Source organism: Eptatretus burgeri, chromosome 4, assembly GCF_056783735.1.
Source record: "Eptatretus burgeri isolate ZD-2024b chromosome 4, Ebu_testis_v1, whole genome shotgun sequence".
NCBI lineage: Eukaryota > Metazoa > Chordata > Myxini > Myxiniformes > Myxinidae > Eptatretus > Eptatretus burgeri.
In genome coordinates, this window is record NC_140964.1 from 66,867,758 (window position 1) to 66,886,550 (window position 18,793).

Consider the following 18,793-nt stretch of genomic DNA (forward strand, 5'->3'; position numbering starts at 1 on the left):
CAGAATGACGTATTCGCCACCGATGAACATTGGTCTGTTTCCTTTTTACCGTCATTATATCATTTCCTCGCACTACCGGCATTACATTATTTCCTCGCACTACTGGCATTATATTATTTCCTCGCACTGCCGGCATTACATTATTTCCTCGCACTACTGGCATTATATTATTTCCTCGCACTGCCGGCATTATATTATTTCCTCGCACTACCGGCATTATATTATTTACTCGCACTACCGGCATTATATTATGTCCTCGCACTACCGGCATTATATTATTTCCTCGCCCTACCGTCATTATATCATTTCCTCGCACTACCGGCATTACATTATTTCCTCGCACTACTGGCATTATATTATTTCCTCGCACTGCCGGCATTATATTATTTCCTCGCACTACCGGCATTATATTATTTCCTCGCCCTACCGGCATTATATTATTTCCTCGCACTACCGGTATTATATTATGTCCTCGCACTACCGGCATTATATTATGTCCTCGCACTACCAGCATTATATTATTTCCTCGCACTACCGGCATTATATTATTTCCTCGCACTACCGGCATTATATTATTTCCTCGCCCTACCGGCATTATATTATTTCCTCGCACTACCGGCATTATATTATGTCCTCGCCCTACCGGCATTATATTATTTCCTCGCACTGCCGGCATCATATTATTTCCTCGCCCTACCGCCATTATATTATTTCCTCGCACTACCGGCATTATATTATTTCCTCACACTTCTTCTTCTTCTTTCGGCTGCTCCGGTTAGGGGTCGCCACAGCGGATCATCCGTATGATCCGCATAGTGATTTGGCACATGTTTTACGCCGGATGCCCTTCCTGACGCAACCCTGGTCGCCTCTTACGACACAGGGATATGGTACACCTATTTTTTAACCGGGGTATACACCGGCCCAATATTACTGGTACTCATTTCGCCGACCTCGTAAGGATGACAGGCTGAGTCAACCCCCTGGTGTATTAATTCAGTGGCTCAACGGGGCTTGAACTCAGGACCTCTTGGATCCCAAGCCGCTGCCCTCACCACTGCGCCAACACCAGGCTTATATTATTTCCTCACACTACCGGCATTATATTGTTTCCGCGCACTACGGCCATTATATTGTTTCCGCCCACTACCACCATTTTATTATTTCCTCGCACTACCGGCATTACATTATGTCCTCGCACTACCGGCATTATATTATTTCCTCGCACTACCGGCATTATATTATGTCCTCGCACTACCGGCATTACATTATTTCCTCGCACTACTGGCATTATATTATTTCCTCGCACTACCGGCATTATATTATTTCCTCGCACTGCCGGCATTATATTATTTCCTCACACTTCTTCTTCTTCTTTCGGCTGCTCCGGTTAGGGGTCGCCACAGCGGATCATCCGTATGATCCGCATAGTGATTTGGCACATGTTTTACGCCGGATGCCCTTCCTGACGCAACCCTGGTCGCCTCTTACGACACAGGGATATGGTACACCTATTTTTTAACCGGGGTATACACCGGCCCAATATTACTGGTACTCATTTCGCCGACCTCGTAAGGATGACAGGCTGAGTCAACCCCCTGGTGTATTAATTCAGTGGCTCAACGGGGCTTGAACTCAGGACCTCTTGGATCCCAAGCCGCTGCCCTCACCACTGCGCCAACACCAGGCTTATATTATTTCCTCACACTACCGGCATTATATTGTTTCCGCGCACTACGGCCATTATATTGTTTCCGCCCACTACCACCATTTTATTATTTCCTCGCACTACCGGCATTACATTATGTCCTCGCACTACCGGCATTATATTATTTCCTCGCACTACCGGCATTATATTATGTCCTCGCACTACCGGCATTACATTATTTCCTCGCACTACTGGCATTATATTATTTCCTCGCACTACCGGCATTATATTATTTCCTCGCACTGCCGGCATCATATTATTTCCTCGCACTACCGGCATTATATTATTTCCTCGCACTACCGGCATTATATTGTTTCCGCGCACTACCGGCATTATATTGTTTCTGCCCACTACCACCATTCTATTATTTCCTCGCACTACCGGCATTATATTATTTCCTCGCACTACCAGCATCATATTATGTCCTCGCACTGCCGGCATTATATTATTTCCTCGCACTACCGGTATTATATTATTTCCGCGCACTACCGGCATTATATTGTTTTCGCCCACTACCACCATTCTATTATTTCCTCGCCCTACCGGCATTATATTATTTCCTTGCACTACCGGCATTATATCATTTCATCGCACTACTGGCATTATATTATTTCCTCGTCCTACTGACATTGTATTATTTCCTCGCACTACCGACATTATATGATTTCCTCGCACGTGAAGCAAAAATTCGGGTTAAGGCGTTAATGCTAGGTTCCCACTATCACGATGCGCGGCACGATTGAAATCGTGGTCTTAATCGTGGTGATCCTATCATATCTTATCAGATCTTGAGGTCAGTCGTGGCAATCGTGTTAATCGTAGAAACTTTTTGAACGGTTCAAAATTTTTCTACGATCAACACGATCAATTGTCAATCGGGATCATGGTATTGCATCGTAACAAAGCGCGACAGATCGCATCTAATCGTGCTTCCTAATCAGGGTGATCGGGATCGATCTTAGACAAGCCAAACACCACGCTCTGTGAGACCACGATTTCAATCGTGCCGCGCATCATGATAGTGGGAACAGCTTTCAGAGAAATTCCATGATCAGCTACAAATGGCCAATCGTGGTGTTCGTAACGGATCGCACGACAGTGGGAACTTAGCATAAGCAATTCGTTCATGTCTGTCTGTCTGTCTGTCTGTCTGTCTGTCTGTCTGTCTCCATCCATCCGTCTGCAAATGTGCGTTTATGATCGAGGAACAAGTTACTTCAATTGAATGTTCTATTTTGAACATGAATCTGAGAAGCAAAACCTTCAGTTTATCAGTACTTTTTTGTCTGAATTTGTCCCAATTGCTCTTGCGCAGAGATGAGTGAGATAATTTTTTTTTTTACTCTGTGTGGCAGTCAAAAATTATTTTGGAAATCATTCCAAACAGGAGACATTGTTTTTAAGGACGCCATAAAGCACACAATCACCAGGCACGGATAACTAATGTAATGTGTTCGATAGGGTGGTGTATTAGACACTGCGTCAACTGCAGTAAATTCCGGAATTAATTAATACAACTTTTACAATTTTTATTTAATTTATATTAAACACTGCCGAACACCAATTGCCTTCTTGTACCTGCCGATAACTTCCAGCGTTGCAGTACTTGGACATGTTAACTAAGGTGGTGGAAAAGGAGTACAAGACCGCTTCAATGGCACTAAATTTATGGATTTTTTTTTAAACGATCTTTAAAATCATTATTTTATTTAAATTGAAGTATATACTTGAACTCCGCGTGGGTTAGCATGTTCTATGAAGTCTTTGGTTGCCAATCCAATAGCTGTAACCCCCCAAAGCACAAACAGCCATATTTTCCGAACCCCTCACCTCCTCCTCTCGGGAGTCAATGGTGGCATCACCACACTAGCTAGATTGGTCAATTAAGTCACTTTGTGTGAAAATGCCATTAAAGGTACATTTTATCCATACCGACTAAGTAAGTTGTATGCACTTCGTAAATGCTTCCAATGCCGGTGAAAGATGCGATGATGAGTTTTGTGGGGTGAACCCGGTAAGCATTTCAACTTGCACTGACCATCAGTCCATGACCCATCACCATGAACCACCTAAACTGCAGCACCAATTTATATAACTCATTGCCATCCATAGTGCAGGTCGGAAGATCTACAGGACTACCTTTTCTTCCGTAGACTCAATGTTTATTGACTATGCCATTAATGGGAGCAAATTAATTCGGTAATTTGCTGCAGTTGACTCAGTATCGAATACACCACCCTATCAAACGCATTACATTAGTTATCCGTGTCTGGTGTTTGTGTGATTTATGGCGTCCTTAAAAACAATAAGCCTCCTGTTTGGAATTATTTTCATCATACCTGGGTCACACCCCACCCCAGGATTTACTCTAAAAATGGAGGTGACACACACACACACACACACACACACACACACACACACACACACACACACACACACACACACACACACACACACACACACACACGTAACTTGGTGCAGGAGGACAATTGGGCCCATCATGCCTGTGCTGCACTAACCCCAGTATAATTACCAATCCACACACAAACAACCAACCATCCACACAAGCCAATATTTCATACTCTATCTCCAATGCATCCAGGTACCTCTTCTTCTTCTTTCGGCTCCTCCCGTTAGGGGTCGCCACAGCGGATCATCCGTATGATCCGCATAGTGATTTGGCACATGTTTTACGCCGGATGCCCTTCCTGACGCAACCCTGGTCGCCTCTTACGACACAGGGATATGGTACACCTATTTTAACCGGGGTATACACCGGCCCAGTATACTGGTACTCATTTCGCCGACCTCGGAAGGATGACAGGCTGAGTCAACCCCCTGGTGTATTAATTCAGTGGCCCAACGGGGCTTGAACTCAGGACCTCTTGGATCCCAAGCCGCTGCCCTAACCACTGCACCAACACCAGGCTAATGCATCCAGGTACCTATCTAAATCAAATTCAAACTTATCCACTCCCTCTGCTGCCATTATCGATCTGGGGAGACCATTGCATGTATTAACCACTCTTCGACTGAAAGACCCGTGCCTTAAAACTGTCCTAACTCTCATTTTCTTTCCCCTCAAGTTATGGCCCCTGGTCCTAACACTGTTCACTCTGCTGCACTGATATTGTCCAGACCCTTCCTTATCTTAAACATTTCTATCAGATCCCTCCTCATCACCATTCTAATGAAAAAAGTTCTGTCTCTTTCAAAAGGTTAAGCTCTCAAAAAGCAGTTGGAGAAAAATGTTTATAGCAGAAATATTGAAAGTAACTACAACTCTACCAGAAGTGAGTAATTATCCATTTGTTTTTATATGTGCGATGATTAACCTTCAGCCTTTGGTGGCTTCTTTCCTTCACCTGATCCGCGAGTCTCGTCGATACCACAACCCTCAGCAATGTATGGACCTAGTCACTCTCGGGGTTCGATTTTGGTCATCGACTCCAAGGTGTATGAAAGTTTGTTTCCCATGGCAGTAATCCGCTTTTACAATTCAGTAATAAAGATAGAAAAACAAGCTCGAATGAGCTAAGATCCTCGTCCTCTTAATGATGACGTCATAAAAACGAATATGACGTCATTGTGATGTATCAGGTTTGCGATAAATTATCTGTGCTAATGCCCGGCTTGATTCCCGCAAAGAAAATTCAAACAGCTTGCCTCGTTTCGGAGATAATTGTATTGGTGATTTCCATTAGTGGTGATATTATGACAACTTTTTTTCTCGGAAGAATTTCCAAAATCGGGATGGTTACTGCCTGCGCGTGGGCTTTCTGCATATACATGGCAAATTTCACGAAGATCCGATGAAAACTCTGGGTTGTGAAACAAAAAATATCAAAAAATAGGAATGACGTCATAAAAATTGATATGACGTCATAGTGATGTATCATATGTGCGGTCATTAATCTCTGCTAATGCCCTGTTCGATTCCCGCAAACAGAATTTTAAAATCTTGCCTAGTTTCGGAGATAATTTTTTAGGCGATTTCCATTAGCGGAGATATTTTGACGTCGTAACTTTTTTTTCTAGGAGGAATTTTCAAAATCGGAGATGGTTACTGTCTGCGCAGGGTATTTTTACATACACTCTATATGTGGTACTTGTGGGTGCCAAGTTCTAAAGATCTTTCTTGGCTTTCCTTATCTGTCTCGCCATTGACTCTGCATGTAATGCACGGTGTACGTGAACAAAGGAAAGGTAGGTGTGTGAGTTTTTCCTTGAGCATGTTGGTGCATGCTTGAATTGGTATGGTGATGTTCAGGGTTGATAACAAAATTGTTCCCGATTTTAGTTGCTTATTCAATCTGCTATTTCTAATGGAAGACCATATAATTTATATGATGCATATAGGACCTCGTAAAGTTTTGTTTGATAATAAATGTTTGAAATGTCCTCTAACTTCTACACACTTGTGGGTATGGAATCATTTTTGACTTCAGACTGAAGTGTTTCACATGAGACTGTGGAAATAACCCTCGTTACAGCATCTTTGAGTTCAGGAATGTTAATCCGGTTCTCTTTGAAAACATTTTCCTTAACAATTCCCTACAGTAATAACTCTAAAGATGAGAGGTCAGCAGATCTTGGAGACCAAGGAAATCAAAATCGGTGGTAAATTAATCTGCCAGGAAAGTGATTATCGAACCACTGCATGGGAAAGCAAGCTGTTTGTGCAGATTCTCCATCCTGTTTGAAAGCAAGCACCAGGAATGGCTTTCGCATGACTCCAGAAAAAATGTTCAACTTGTTTACTTTAACGTTCCACATTCACAGCCACCCCTTCCTCCGTGTCCTGATCTTCAAAAAACGTGTGGACTGTAAATTCGGTGAATACTGAGACCATACCATAATCATTTTTTTTTCAGAGTGGAGATGAACATTGGTCTGTTTTCTTTTTACTGGCTTTTACATGGCTTTTTGCCTGAGCTAAATGCTCAGATGGGATCGCCACTTAGACAAATATTTTTCTTTTTATACACCAAACAGTGACAGTTTTCCCTTTTTAAAACGGTGCATATGAGGTTAAAAATTTTAAAGCAAACTGATTTGTGTTCACCTATGTTACTGAAAGTGACCTCAGAATAGCAAATTAACTCGATAATGTGGGCTGGTTTCTTCATGCTCCAAAAACTGACAATTCTGTTTGTTTACCAAAACCATTCAAATAAACATGACATTTGTGCCACTACTCAGAAGTTTGTGCCACATGACATTTGTCTCACTACTAGGAACTGCTTTGAGACACTCCAATTCCATGTGACGTGCACCTTGTTGATTTTTCGAGGAATCACTTCACTAATTCTGTTTATGGTGTCTGGACTTTGAATATTCCTCGGATGTCCCAAGTATCCTGCATTGTTGTTCATAACAGAGCCCATCCCTCTCAAACGACACGATGTGTCATTTTCGAAGTTTGTGCACTATGTCTCGGGGATTGTCTTCTGGACGCACGCTGCACTCCTATCACTGATTTCAGCTCTACATTCTTTTCGACAATGAAGATTCGCTCTTATGTTGTCAGTTGCACCATGGGTTACTTGCAGAAATAATAAAACTCAATATAAATGTCAAAATACATTTGCTCCAATTGATTTCATTGCTTACTCTATAGTGGGGCAACTTAGCATAAGAATTGTGCATTTTGTGAGGAAAGCAACAAATTTGGCACACTAGTAGCCTATCATATTATGAACAGATTTGGATATTGGGCCATCTCAAAATTTTTGATGGCAGTGGAAAATGGCTGCCACAGCCATCAGCGGCTGAATTTGAGATAGCCCAATATCCAAATCTGTTCATAGTATGATAGGCTACTAGTGTGCCAAATTTGTTGCTTTCCTCACAAAATGCACAATTGTTATGCTATATTTAGCTAAGTTGCCCCACTACTACCGAATTCACTGTATTTGACACTTTTACCAATGAATATATATATATATATATATATTTTTTTTTTACATATTTTGTGACTCACCCTGTATAATAACCATGTGAGTAGCCAACTATTGTTGGGCTGACAGGATGGCCTAGAGGTAGGCATACTCACTTCTCAGCTATCTAGTCTGAGTTTGAATCCAGACCCAGCTATAAACGGTCATCCTGGAATTTCACAAGCAGGGCGATTCATCAATGTGTGTGCTGTCCCTCGGATGGATGTTAAATGGGAGTCCCATCTGCCAGCAATCGTTGTTGAATGTTGAAGATTGGTTGTTGTTGAATCGTTGTTGAATGTTCAATAGTGTCATTGGCAAAGAGCAGGCAAGCCATCACCAGCACCATGGCCAAATTCCAGATTCCTGCCCTAACTACTACTGGGAAGGCAATGGCAAACTTCCCAGTATAGTATAACCCTTGCCAATAAATTGCTGCGGCAGTACTGAACCTGCGTTCAGGCAGAATACCAGAACACAAATCTACACAACCCATAATAATATAACGTGTCCACAAGGAAAACGTGTTTTTCTATAACGAGCTCGTACATAGCTATATTGCGTATATACTACTTGCGCAGGACAAGGACATTAAAGGACCTCGGCATACTTTTACGTGATTTTCAAGGAGATTGGAAGATGATGGATAAATCACCCAACATCCTGAGCTAAATACTCAGATGGGATCGCCACTTAGACAAATATTTTTATTTTTATTTTTATACACCAAACAGTGACATTGTTTTCCCTTTTTAAAACTGTGCATACGAGGTTAAAATTTTTAAAGCAAACTGATTTGTGTGCTCACTTATGTTACTGAAAGTGATTTTTATTTATTTTTAAAGACTGTGTTATCTTGCTGATATACAGTGTGTCCATGAAGTCATTATGCAACTTTGAACTTTTATAACTTTTGATGCATATAGAAACAAACTATAAATGGCAAATGAAAGTATAATTCATCAAGTTTTGTTAATGATAATGTTGTTATTGCTGTTGTTAAATTCACAATTCCTATGGATTTCTTGACGAGTTAACATTTTCTGATGAGGCAACTTCCACTGGTAAAGTCGACCACAATTACCACATGCCGTTCCCAAACTACGAGGATTAAATTTTCACATATGACCTTGTACCAGCAAGACTTCGCCCCCCTACCACTATGCTTTGAATGTGCGACGATTCTTGAATGATGTCTTCCCAGATAAGTGGATTAGTCGATGTGGACCAATTGCTTGGTCACCTCGTTCACCTGACCTTACCCCAATGGACTACATTTAATGGGGCTATGTAAAATTGTTTACTCATCAAAACCATTCTTCAGATAAATTAGTGCTACGATCCCACATTCAATTCATGGAATTAGTCAGCAACAACTGGGGAATGTTTTCAACAAGTTGAAAAATCAGATTGAACGATGCATTATGAAAGATGGTGATTTGGTTGAAGCCTAAAACATTTTAATTGTATTGAATAAAAACTTTATGAATTATGCTTTCATGCACCATTTACAGTATGCTTCCATCACGTGCACATCAAAAGTTATAAAAGTGCAAGGTTACACGATGACTTTATGAACACCCTGTGTATGTGTCCTGAGAAGGTAAGTCCAGTTGAAATATAAAAAGGATGTTATGAGCTATCATTAGCTTAATTCAGGATTCCTAGTAGTTGTGTAGCAAGAAACTCTTCTTGAGTGGTGACTGAGATGAGAGGAATGTGATCCTCTGATATATTCACACACAGGTACCAACTTGCAGCATGCTTTTGACGGCTTTTTCAAGCAGCACATGCTCGAGTGTCAATTTCGTTGCTCTCCAATGTCAGCACTGCACCGGCACACTGATTGTCCTCCAATACACACCCTCATGCCCTGGACCTCGACATCCCATTCTGCTGTGCATGACAACAATGCTAAATATCAATGGAAGCACATGCCTGGTGTTGGCTTAATGGTTAGGGTGTCGGGCTTTAGATCCAAGGGTCCTGAGTTCAAATCCCGCTCAGCTGTTGAATTAATACCAGGTGGGGTTAACTCGGCCTGTCATCCTTCCGAGGTCGGCAAAACGAGTGCCAGCATTCTGGTATACTGTGTCGGAGTGGCGACCCGTCCAGGAATATACCGAACAGCCAAGGAGACTGCTTAGGCAGCACCAACGCTCTGCACAGATTATGGTCCCAATGGAATGGAATGGAATGGAAGCACATTCCACGTAGCTCCAAGGAGTGAAATGTATCCAAAGCCGAGACACACCCAAAGGCTCATACACAGTCATCTGGAGCACATACATCTGTAAAACAATAATGGGGAAAGCATACCTGTACCATTACAGTTAGACGAGCAAAGTGTCGACATTAATTTTATTATTATTTCCTACATTGGGGTGTTTTTGCATTCCTATTTCCAGATCGTAGCAATTGCTAACTTTGTCCAGCTGCCATCCTTGCTCGCTTCGTTGATTTCATTAATTTGAACCGCATCTGCAAATGAAGGCTTCTGCATGCATATCGGGTTTGACCGAAGACATGTTGGACTGTGGTCAGCACAAAGTACAGGTGCATTGCGATGATGCACATGAAGTACAGGTGCATTGCCGACACTGTCATTTTTTCAACCCGGTTTGGGTCAATATTCTACTGTTTTGTCACGGGTTAAAATTATTTTCAACAAGGTGAGGTGATTATAATGCTGAGGACAGTGAAGGCAAGGGTCGTGCAATATATATTTAACTAAGAATGGTTTTTGGAGGGAGGTGGTGGAGTATGATAGAAGAACAAGAACACTTCATATGACAGAGATGGACCTGTTTTACCCCTTTGCCTTTTGCACAGTGGAACAATATTAGGAAGAATAATGTGAAAAGTGCAAACAGAATCACACTAACTTTCTTTTGCATGGTTTGTGCATCAAACTGAATGCAATCCATGTGGCCATGGTCGTTTTGTTTGCAGAATCGAGCAGTTTGACGCCTGTTTGAGCCTCGTTCAGACTAATCTTTCTGTCGTGCAGTGGTTCTCAACCTGTGGGCCACATGCAGCCCAATCAGTGCACTGCTGTGGCCTAAGTGACATCCTGCGTTTAAAAATTGCTTCAAACAAAGGGAATTGCAGAGCTCATTAATGCAAGTGTGAAACCAGATTTATATTAACAGTTCATATACTTGAACTTTTTTTTGCTCATTTAAAATGTGCTTGGTAGACATTTGACAGTGTAGAAATGAGAGTTGTTACAGAATATTGATTTGTGCTGCATTACTGTCAGATAATAATAATCATTCCTCTCACTGTCAGGCAGTAGATATGGCTGCCACAGTAGCTTCCATTGGCTAGGAGACACAATCCTGGGTGGGTCATCACTCTGACACAGGATACTCAAATGGCTCATTCTTCCCAGAGCTGGTACTCATTTTGCTGACCTCAGAAGGCAGACAGACTGAGTCAACCCACCTGGTGTTATGTATGGCATGACAGGGGCTTGAACCAGAACCTTAAGATCTTTAAGATCTTAAGCCAGCCACCTTAACCATGAAGCCACCACTAGGTTTCATTGCTGTCACGTAATGGATACACAGGAAGTAAGTTGTGTGGGTGCGGCCCGCACAACACATCAATCACTGCAAATGTGACCCACAATGGAACATAGGTTGAGAACCACAGCTGTAGCGTGTGAAGCAGTGTACTCTTTAGTGAGGTCACCGACTCCTCAAAGTGCGAAGGGTATTCCATTTGGATCAACCAAAATGAAAACAATAATGAGATGTTTACAATTGTTTTAATGTGTATTTAAAGAAACAATATATTCATAAAAAAATTGAATGCTATTCTTCAGAGATGTATTTTGTTTTTGTCAAAAAACTGTTCAATGTGACCATCATTTTGCCACTTCCTCCAATCGATAAATGAAATTATTTGCTACTCTGTGAACAAGTCCTCATCAATCTGGATGCACAGTTGCAATAACTTCGCCCTCTTCTACATGAGAGTTTGTGGTCTTTACCTTCGCCACCGAAGGTGGAGGGAGGTTCTGTTTTCACCCCTGTCTGTCTGTTTCTGTTTGTCTGTTTCTGTTTGTTTGTCTGTGAGCAGGATATCTCAAAAAGTTGTGGATGGTTTTGGATGAAACTTGATGGAAGTGATTCTTCATCATTATGAGATGGTGCTCAAAACGATATATAGCACGATATTTCAAAAAGTTGTGGACAAGTTATGACAAAACTACGTGGATGAGTTGGTTAGGTAACAAGAAAAAGATGATTAGATTTTGGTTCAGCTACGGATCCAGTTCCATCCTATCAGTGGGATACAAAACGTGAACTGTTCAACCTGGCGGAGGTATGCGCTCTACCGAATGCTGTTCTAGTTTTGTAAAGAGTTGCTTTTTCAAATTCCCCTGGGACTGTGATGCACTGCAAGCTGAAGTGCTTCCGCGCTTGCCAGCGTTGCTGATAGATTAACTTGGTTCCCATTAAATCATGTACTGTTAAATAACATTCATAATAACAAAAATAACTGAGACCTCCACTTCAAGCGCAGTGTACCTTTCCGTTCATATTTTCTTTGATATTGAAGAATTGTGTGTCTGCGTCGTGCCAAGGCTGACAGGATAACTAAGGGGGAGCATACTCGTGTTTGAGCTGTCTAGTCTCGTCTCGGTTCGATTCCGACCAGATTTATAAAAGGTCACCCTGGTGTTTTGCATGCAGTACATCAATGAATGCACCTTTCTCAGACGGGACATTAAGCCAGGGTCGTATCTTCCTACGTTTGTTGCTAGTGAACATTGAAAATCCCATGGCATCTTTCTAAAAGAGTATTTCACTGCCTCTCCACCTGCCTGGCCAGCTCCCCCTGTTTTCTCAGCACTCCGACACTCTCTAGCTCCTCCAGGATGCATGCGTTCTTCCACTAACCTCCTTCTGATTAAAACTCCCAAAATACAGGCTGACTCTGCACATCCACTCTTTCTTTCCTCCCTTCTCCCATTTGTAGACTTGCCTTCTTGAGGCTGTTCAATCCCACTCTTCCCTCCAGGACTTCAGGTATGTGGTGCAATATCATTTCATGCCATCTCCCATCCCTACCCACTTTTCTTCTTCTCCTTTTGTATGCAGCACACGACTGAGAGTACCATCATTGGTTGATAGGGCGTGGCTGTGCAATGGATGCAACACCCCCTGTAGGTCGGGGCAGAAATTTGGAATTTGTTCAGGGTGCTAGCGACAGCTCGCCTACTCTTCACCAAGGACACCATGTGATCTTCAACATCCATCAACTATAATGCTGGCAGATGGGACACCCAGTTTAATGTCCATTTGAGGGATGCCGTACACATTGATGCCTCGCTCTTCATATGAGACACCAGGATGACAATTTGTAACTGCGGCGAGATTTGAACACAGGCTAGACAGCTCAGAGTCATGTATGCGTACCTCTGGGCCACCCTCCCAGCCCTATCCTGACACACAATCTTTGTTTTTTTAAAAAATACTTACAGTGCCTTTCGCAAGTTTTTCACCATTTGTTGCCTTACAGCCTGGAATTAAATTGCATTAAATCATACTTTTTTTTCCCCCACCTTTACTTACACATCATAACCCACAACTTCCAAGTGAAAAACAAATTCTACAAATTTCAGAAAATTAATTTAAAATACCAAACTAGAATATCTTGGTTGGATAAGTGTCCACCCCCCTGAGTAAATTAATACTTGGTGGAAGCACCTTCGACAGCAATTACAGCTGTTAGTCTGTTGGGATAGGTCTCTACCAACTTTGCACACCTTGATTGGGCAATATTTGCTCATTCTTCTGTATAAAACTGTTCAAGTTCAGTCAAGTTGTATGGGGAGCGTTGATGGACAGTTATTTTCAAGTCATGCCACAGATTTTTGGTTGAATTTAGGTCGGGGCTCTGACTGGACCACTCAAGGACATTTATCTTTTTGTTCCTTAGCCACTCCAGTGTAGCTTTGGCTGTGTGCTTTGGGTCGTCGTAATGTTGAAAGGTGAACTTCCGTCCCAATTTCAGCTTTCTTGCAGAGGGCAGCAGGTTTTCCTCGAGAAACTTACAGGAAAAGCTGATTTTATTCTAAAATAATCACAATCACTCCAATTTATCACACGTGGAGGCCAATTAACTTGGAGTATGATTTTGAAGGTGATCGGTGACAGCTGAGCTAATTTACAGTTGCTATTATCTGAGGGGTGGACACATCCAACCGAGATATTCTAGTTTTGTATTTTTAATTAATTTTCTGAAATATGTATAATTTGTTTTTCACTTAGAAGTTGTGGGTTACGATGTGTAAATAAAGGTGGAAAAAAGTCTGATTTAATGCAATTTAATTCCAGGTTATAAGGCAACAAAAGGTGAAAAATTTGAAAGGGGGTGCAGACTTTCTGGAGGACATATATATGTGTATATACAGTAATATATATATATATATATATATATATATATATATATATATATATATATATATATATATATATATATATATATATATATATATATATATATATATACTGTAATATATATATATATATATATATATATATATATATATGTAACACACACACACACACACACACACACACACACACACACACACACACACACACACACACACACACACACGTACACACCAATAAGCGTCAGTGTGTCTCCTCCATAACTCCAAAACCATGAAACCAAGCAGCCTGAAATTTTGCCCACATACTAAGAAAACTCCAAGGAAGTGCATGACTGAAAATTAGGGGTTTGGGTTAACTAAAAAAAACCACCCCTTTTGAAGATAATTAACAGCCTTGTATAATTATATCCTTTATCAGGTGCTTCCTTGACCACCTTGCTCTTTGGGGTCTTCAGGCGTATCCTAGATACCCTTGCTGGGGTCTGAAGTCGCCATGTTTTTTTGGCTTGCTCAACCTTGCCTCGACTTGGAACAGGCCACAACGATTTCTTAATAAAAAATTTTTTTCACTCTCCTCACTCATATTATCGAATGCCTGTTCATCATAGCTACGGATCGCTGAGTACATTGCAATGCTTATAAGCACCTGGAGATGTCAGTGTTTGTTGCTTTATTTCATTTCCACACATATGATCACCGCGAGAATCTCTTAAACTAAGCAGAATTACAAAATTTAAGCTCCAGAATCAAACTTGCAGGCAGTTCCGACTCCAAGAAAAGTGTTAATTTGTACAATTCAGACATATTTGACATTTTGGGTATCTCCAGGATGTGTATGTTTAATAAGATGGTTCAGTGATTGCTAATCGCGTGTCAAGCGAGCTGTTTCTTATCGACTGTTTCGTTGGAGTGCTTAAGCCACTTGACAAGCGCGCTACAATACTCGCATTGTCACTGAATACTGCATATCGATTGACTTGAACAAAGTTCAGGGGTCACTCGCCTGCGTTGGCCACATGTTGTTCTGCAGTGCAACAGGTGGTGGCCGACTCGCTGAAAATGAAACTTTTTTTTCCACGACGTTTCCTCTTTTTGTTCTTCCATGATACGACCTGTCACTTCGGCATAGATAAATACTGTTATGTTTGTGGGGTAGATGGAGGTATTTCATAGGAAAAATAGGATTGTCTCGAGTTGCTTTGTCCATGGACGTGTAGGACACATCTCAATGTAAATTAGGTCGGGAAACTGTGAGCTTAAGTGTTATGCGTCATCACACGGGGGGTGATGCTGTGTTAATTAGGTAGGGCTTCAGGATAATTTCTCCCAGTATGTGATTGCCCCCTGTGACCTTTTCCGATGATTTCAAGACTGGCGATAAAAACGGATTATGTCCTTAAAACAACAACAACCGAGCTGCAAGAAGGCAAGAAGGCAAGAAACCCCGCTTCCAAGGGGACAAGTAAACCACGCCCCCAGAGTGGATGATTGATGGGCTTGACATCAGAGTGAAGGGAAGTTAGGTTCAGAGCGGGACAGAAACGAGTGAGGCAGAGATGGCGGTCAGAAGAGACGGGCATTACGGTTGGCTTCCCCTCGACATGGTGAAGAAGACTGCATGATTCTTGTGTTCGTGCTGAGGCGAATTGGCTTGCGTGGTGAAGCAAGACTCTGGCCATTGACTGTTGGCTGGATCATGTGAGACCAGCCTCAAAGCCTCGTATTGTGCCATCGGGTGAAGAGACGGTGCCGTTTTTTGCAGAGCAGCGGCGTCGGCAAGTGCGATCGACGAAATAATTAGCACGGCGGTTTCTGAGCCCTGGTATTGAGTATCGCCGCCCAAATTGCCTCCTGTACATTTTCCTGCCCAGAGAGCGGCTGGGTGCCATTTTGGGCGCATTTCCCCACTCAGTGATGAAGCGGTTTGATGACCTTCAAGCTTCCAAAAGTCACCTCTGGGCACACAGCTAAGTTCTGGTATAAAGGAGGGATTTTTCTTTGATTACTCTCTTCCCTTGTCCGAATTCAAGTCTGTGTGGAGGCACCTCAAAATTTGATTTGGTTTACCTCACGTTCCGTTTTTATTCTTACACTTCGAATTATTACCTCCGCCACCGAATGTGAAGGAGGTTATTTTTTCACCCCTTTCTGTCTGTTTGTCTGTTTGTTTGTGTGCAGGACATCTTAAAAAGTTGTGGACGGATCCAGATGAAATTTTGTGGACAGGTTGGGTGTGTGACAAGGGCGAACTGATCAGATTTTGGTGAAGATCCGGATCCGGATCCAACGACAAGAACTTTTTAAGTGATTCTTCACCATTGAGAGAAAGGGCTAAACTAATATCTTGCACAATATCTCAAAAAGTTGTGGACAGATCCGGGTGAAATTTTGTGGACAGATTGGGTGTGTGACAAGGGCGAACTGATCAGATTTTGGTGAAGATCTTTTCAGTTGTGGATCAATGAATCGCCACGCCACGGTGGGAAAGCTGAGAGGTACACATGCTCACTCTGTGTAGCCTGGATTCAAATTTGACCCAGCTATAAACTGTCATTCCAGTGTTTCACAGGCAGGGTGATTCATCAATGTGTGTCGTTTCTCGGACGGATGATAAACTGGGCATCACATCTGTTGGAATCCCTCACCCCTCTCCTTCTCAACCCTACCCCCTCTCTCTCATCCCTCTCCTTTCCGACAATGACCTCTCTCTCTCTCTCTCTGACCCCTCCCCTCTCCCCACCCCTTTCCTCTTCCTTCCCTCTCTCTCTCTCCAACCCCTATCTCTCTCTCTCTTCCACCCCTCCCCCTTGTCCCCACCCCTCCCTCTCTATTGAGGGGACGAGCATGTACGATTCAGATTCGGAGTGAGCCGAACGGTGGGGTGCAAATGTTGCTGCACGTAAGGGCATGCATGCAGGCAGACCTTTGCCAGGAAGATAGCAAGGGTTTTAAATGCTCCCACCCCAGGTGTGTGTCTGTGTGTCATCGATTGGTATCTACATATGTGGGTTTTAGAATGTGGAATGGAGTTCTCCCAGGGTGGGTAAAAGTATTCACCTTCATTTTGGTAAAGGGTCACGATTCATGGATCAAGCTGTGAAGTTTTCTGTTCTTAAAGTTTTTTGCCGAAGGCTCTCTTCAGCATCGTCACTGAGTTTCGAAAAGCTTCCAACTGTAGTTCGTTTGTAATAGTATTCCCAGGGATGGTTTTAATATCTCTGTGAGGTTCTTTGTCATCATTCCTGGAGCTCCAACTATCACTGGTACAACTTTGGCATTCTTCAGTTTCCAGGATCTTTTCACTTCATTCTTGAGGTCTTGGTATTCGGTCATTTTCTTGATTTCTGCATCGTTTAATCCAAAATCACTAGTATTAACACCTCAATTCGCAATCCCTTCTTCTCTTTTTTGTACCCAAGTGTGATATCTGGTTGTAATGCTTTGTTTTTGATGTTCACGCTCGATGGGATCATGAGGAGGTATGGGAGCGGCACTTCCATGTTTTCAGTGTTTGGTTTTGGTTAATCTTCGCATGAGCTTTTGCAGATGTGCCAGCAGATTACTTTACGAACTCTGTTGTGTCGTTGTGTGTGTGTGTGTGTGTGTGTGTGTGTGTGTGTGTGTGTGTGTGTGTGTGTGTGTGTGTGTGTGTGTGTGTGTGTGTGTGTGTGTGTGTGTGTGTGTGTGTGTGTGTGTGTGTGTGTGTGTGTGTGTGTGTGTGTGTTCGTTCTTTATGCATAACATATTCATTCTCTTTGCTAACGTCACCTCCACCCCTCACCTTTCTCTCTCTTCCCCCACCCCCTTTCTCTCTCTTTCTCTCTGTCTCTATCTCTCTCTCTGCCTCTTTTTCTCTGTCTCTTTCTCTCTGTCTCTCTCAACCCCTCCTTGCACCCTCCCTCCCACAGTGTATAGCAACATTTGGTGAGTCGTCGCTCTTTCAACCTTCCCCCCTTCCGAGCTCCCCTTCCCTCCTTTCCCTCCTCTCTCTCCCCTCCCTTCCCTCCTCTCTCTCTCTCCTCTCCCGTCCCTCCTCTCTCTCTCTCCTCACCCGTCCCTCCTCTCTCTCTCCCCTCCCGTCCCTCCTCTCTCTCTCTCCCCTCCCGTCCCTCCTCTCTCTCTCCCCTCCCGTCCCTCCTCTCTCCCTCCTCTCTCTCTCTCTCTCCCTTCTCTCTCTCTCTCTCTCTCTCTCTCCTCTCTCTCTCTCTCTCTCTCTCTCTCTCTCTCTCTCTCTCTCTCTCTCTCTCTCTCTCTCTCTCTCTCTCTCTCTCTCTCTCTCTCTCTCTCTCTCTCTCTCTCTCTCTCTCTCTCTCCCCTCCCTTCCTCTGCCCCCCCCTTAACATCCTTATCAGCGAAGCGACGGGTTGTATTTGCTGGAGGATATAATATATAAAGACGGAGATGGCTGTCCGTTCATCTGTTTGCGGCTTATGCTTATTGGCTGTTTGAGGCTCGGTGCAATGTGATTGGCTCCTGGCTAGATTGAATAGTGTATCGTATAGGCTTATTAATGGTGATTTTCAAAATCTGATTCTATATTTGAAAAATCCGAACTCATGGCCTTAATAATTATGTCGAAATCTAGCGTGAAATCTGAAGAAATTCGATGTATGTCTGCACACTACGTCGTCGTCGTCTTTCACTGGCAATGTATTTCGCTCCCACAAACATGTCTGCTCGCGGTTTTGAATTCCATCCCCTGTCCTGTACCTTCACCCGATTATCTACCGTTTG

General features: G+C 42.7%; 1 protein-coding gene across 2 annotated transcripts in view; it reads left to right on the top strand.

Moving 5' to 3' along the window:
- NXN (nucleoredoxin) overlaps positions 1-18,793 on the top strand; it is a 145,731-nt gene that overhangs the window by 642 nt on the left and 126,296 nt on the right. The gene's annotated exons all lie outside the window — the stretch shown is intronic.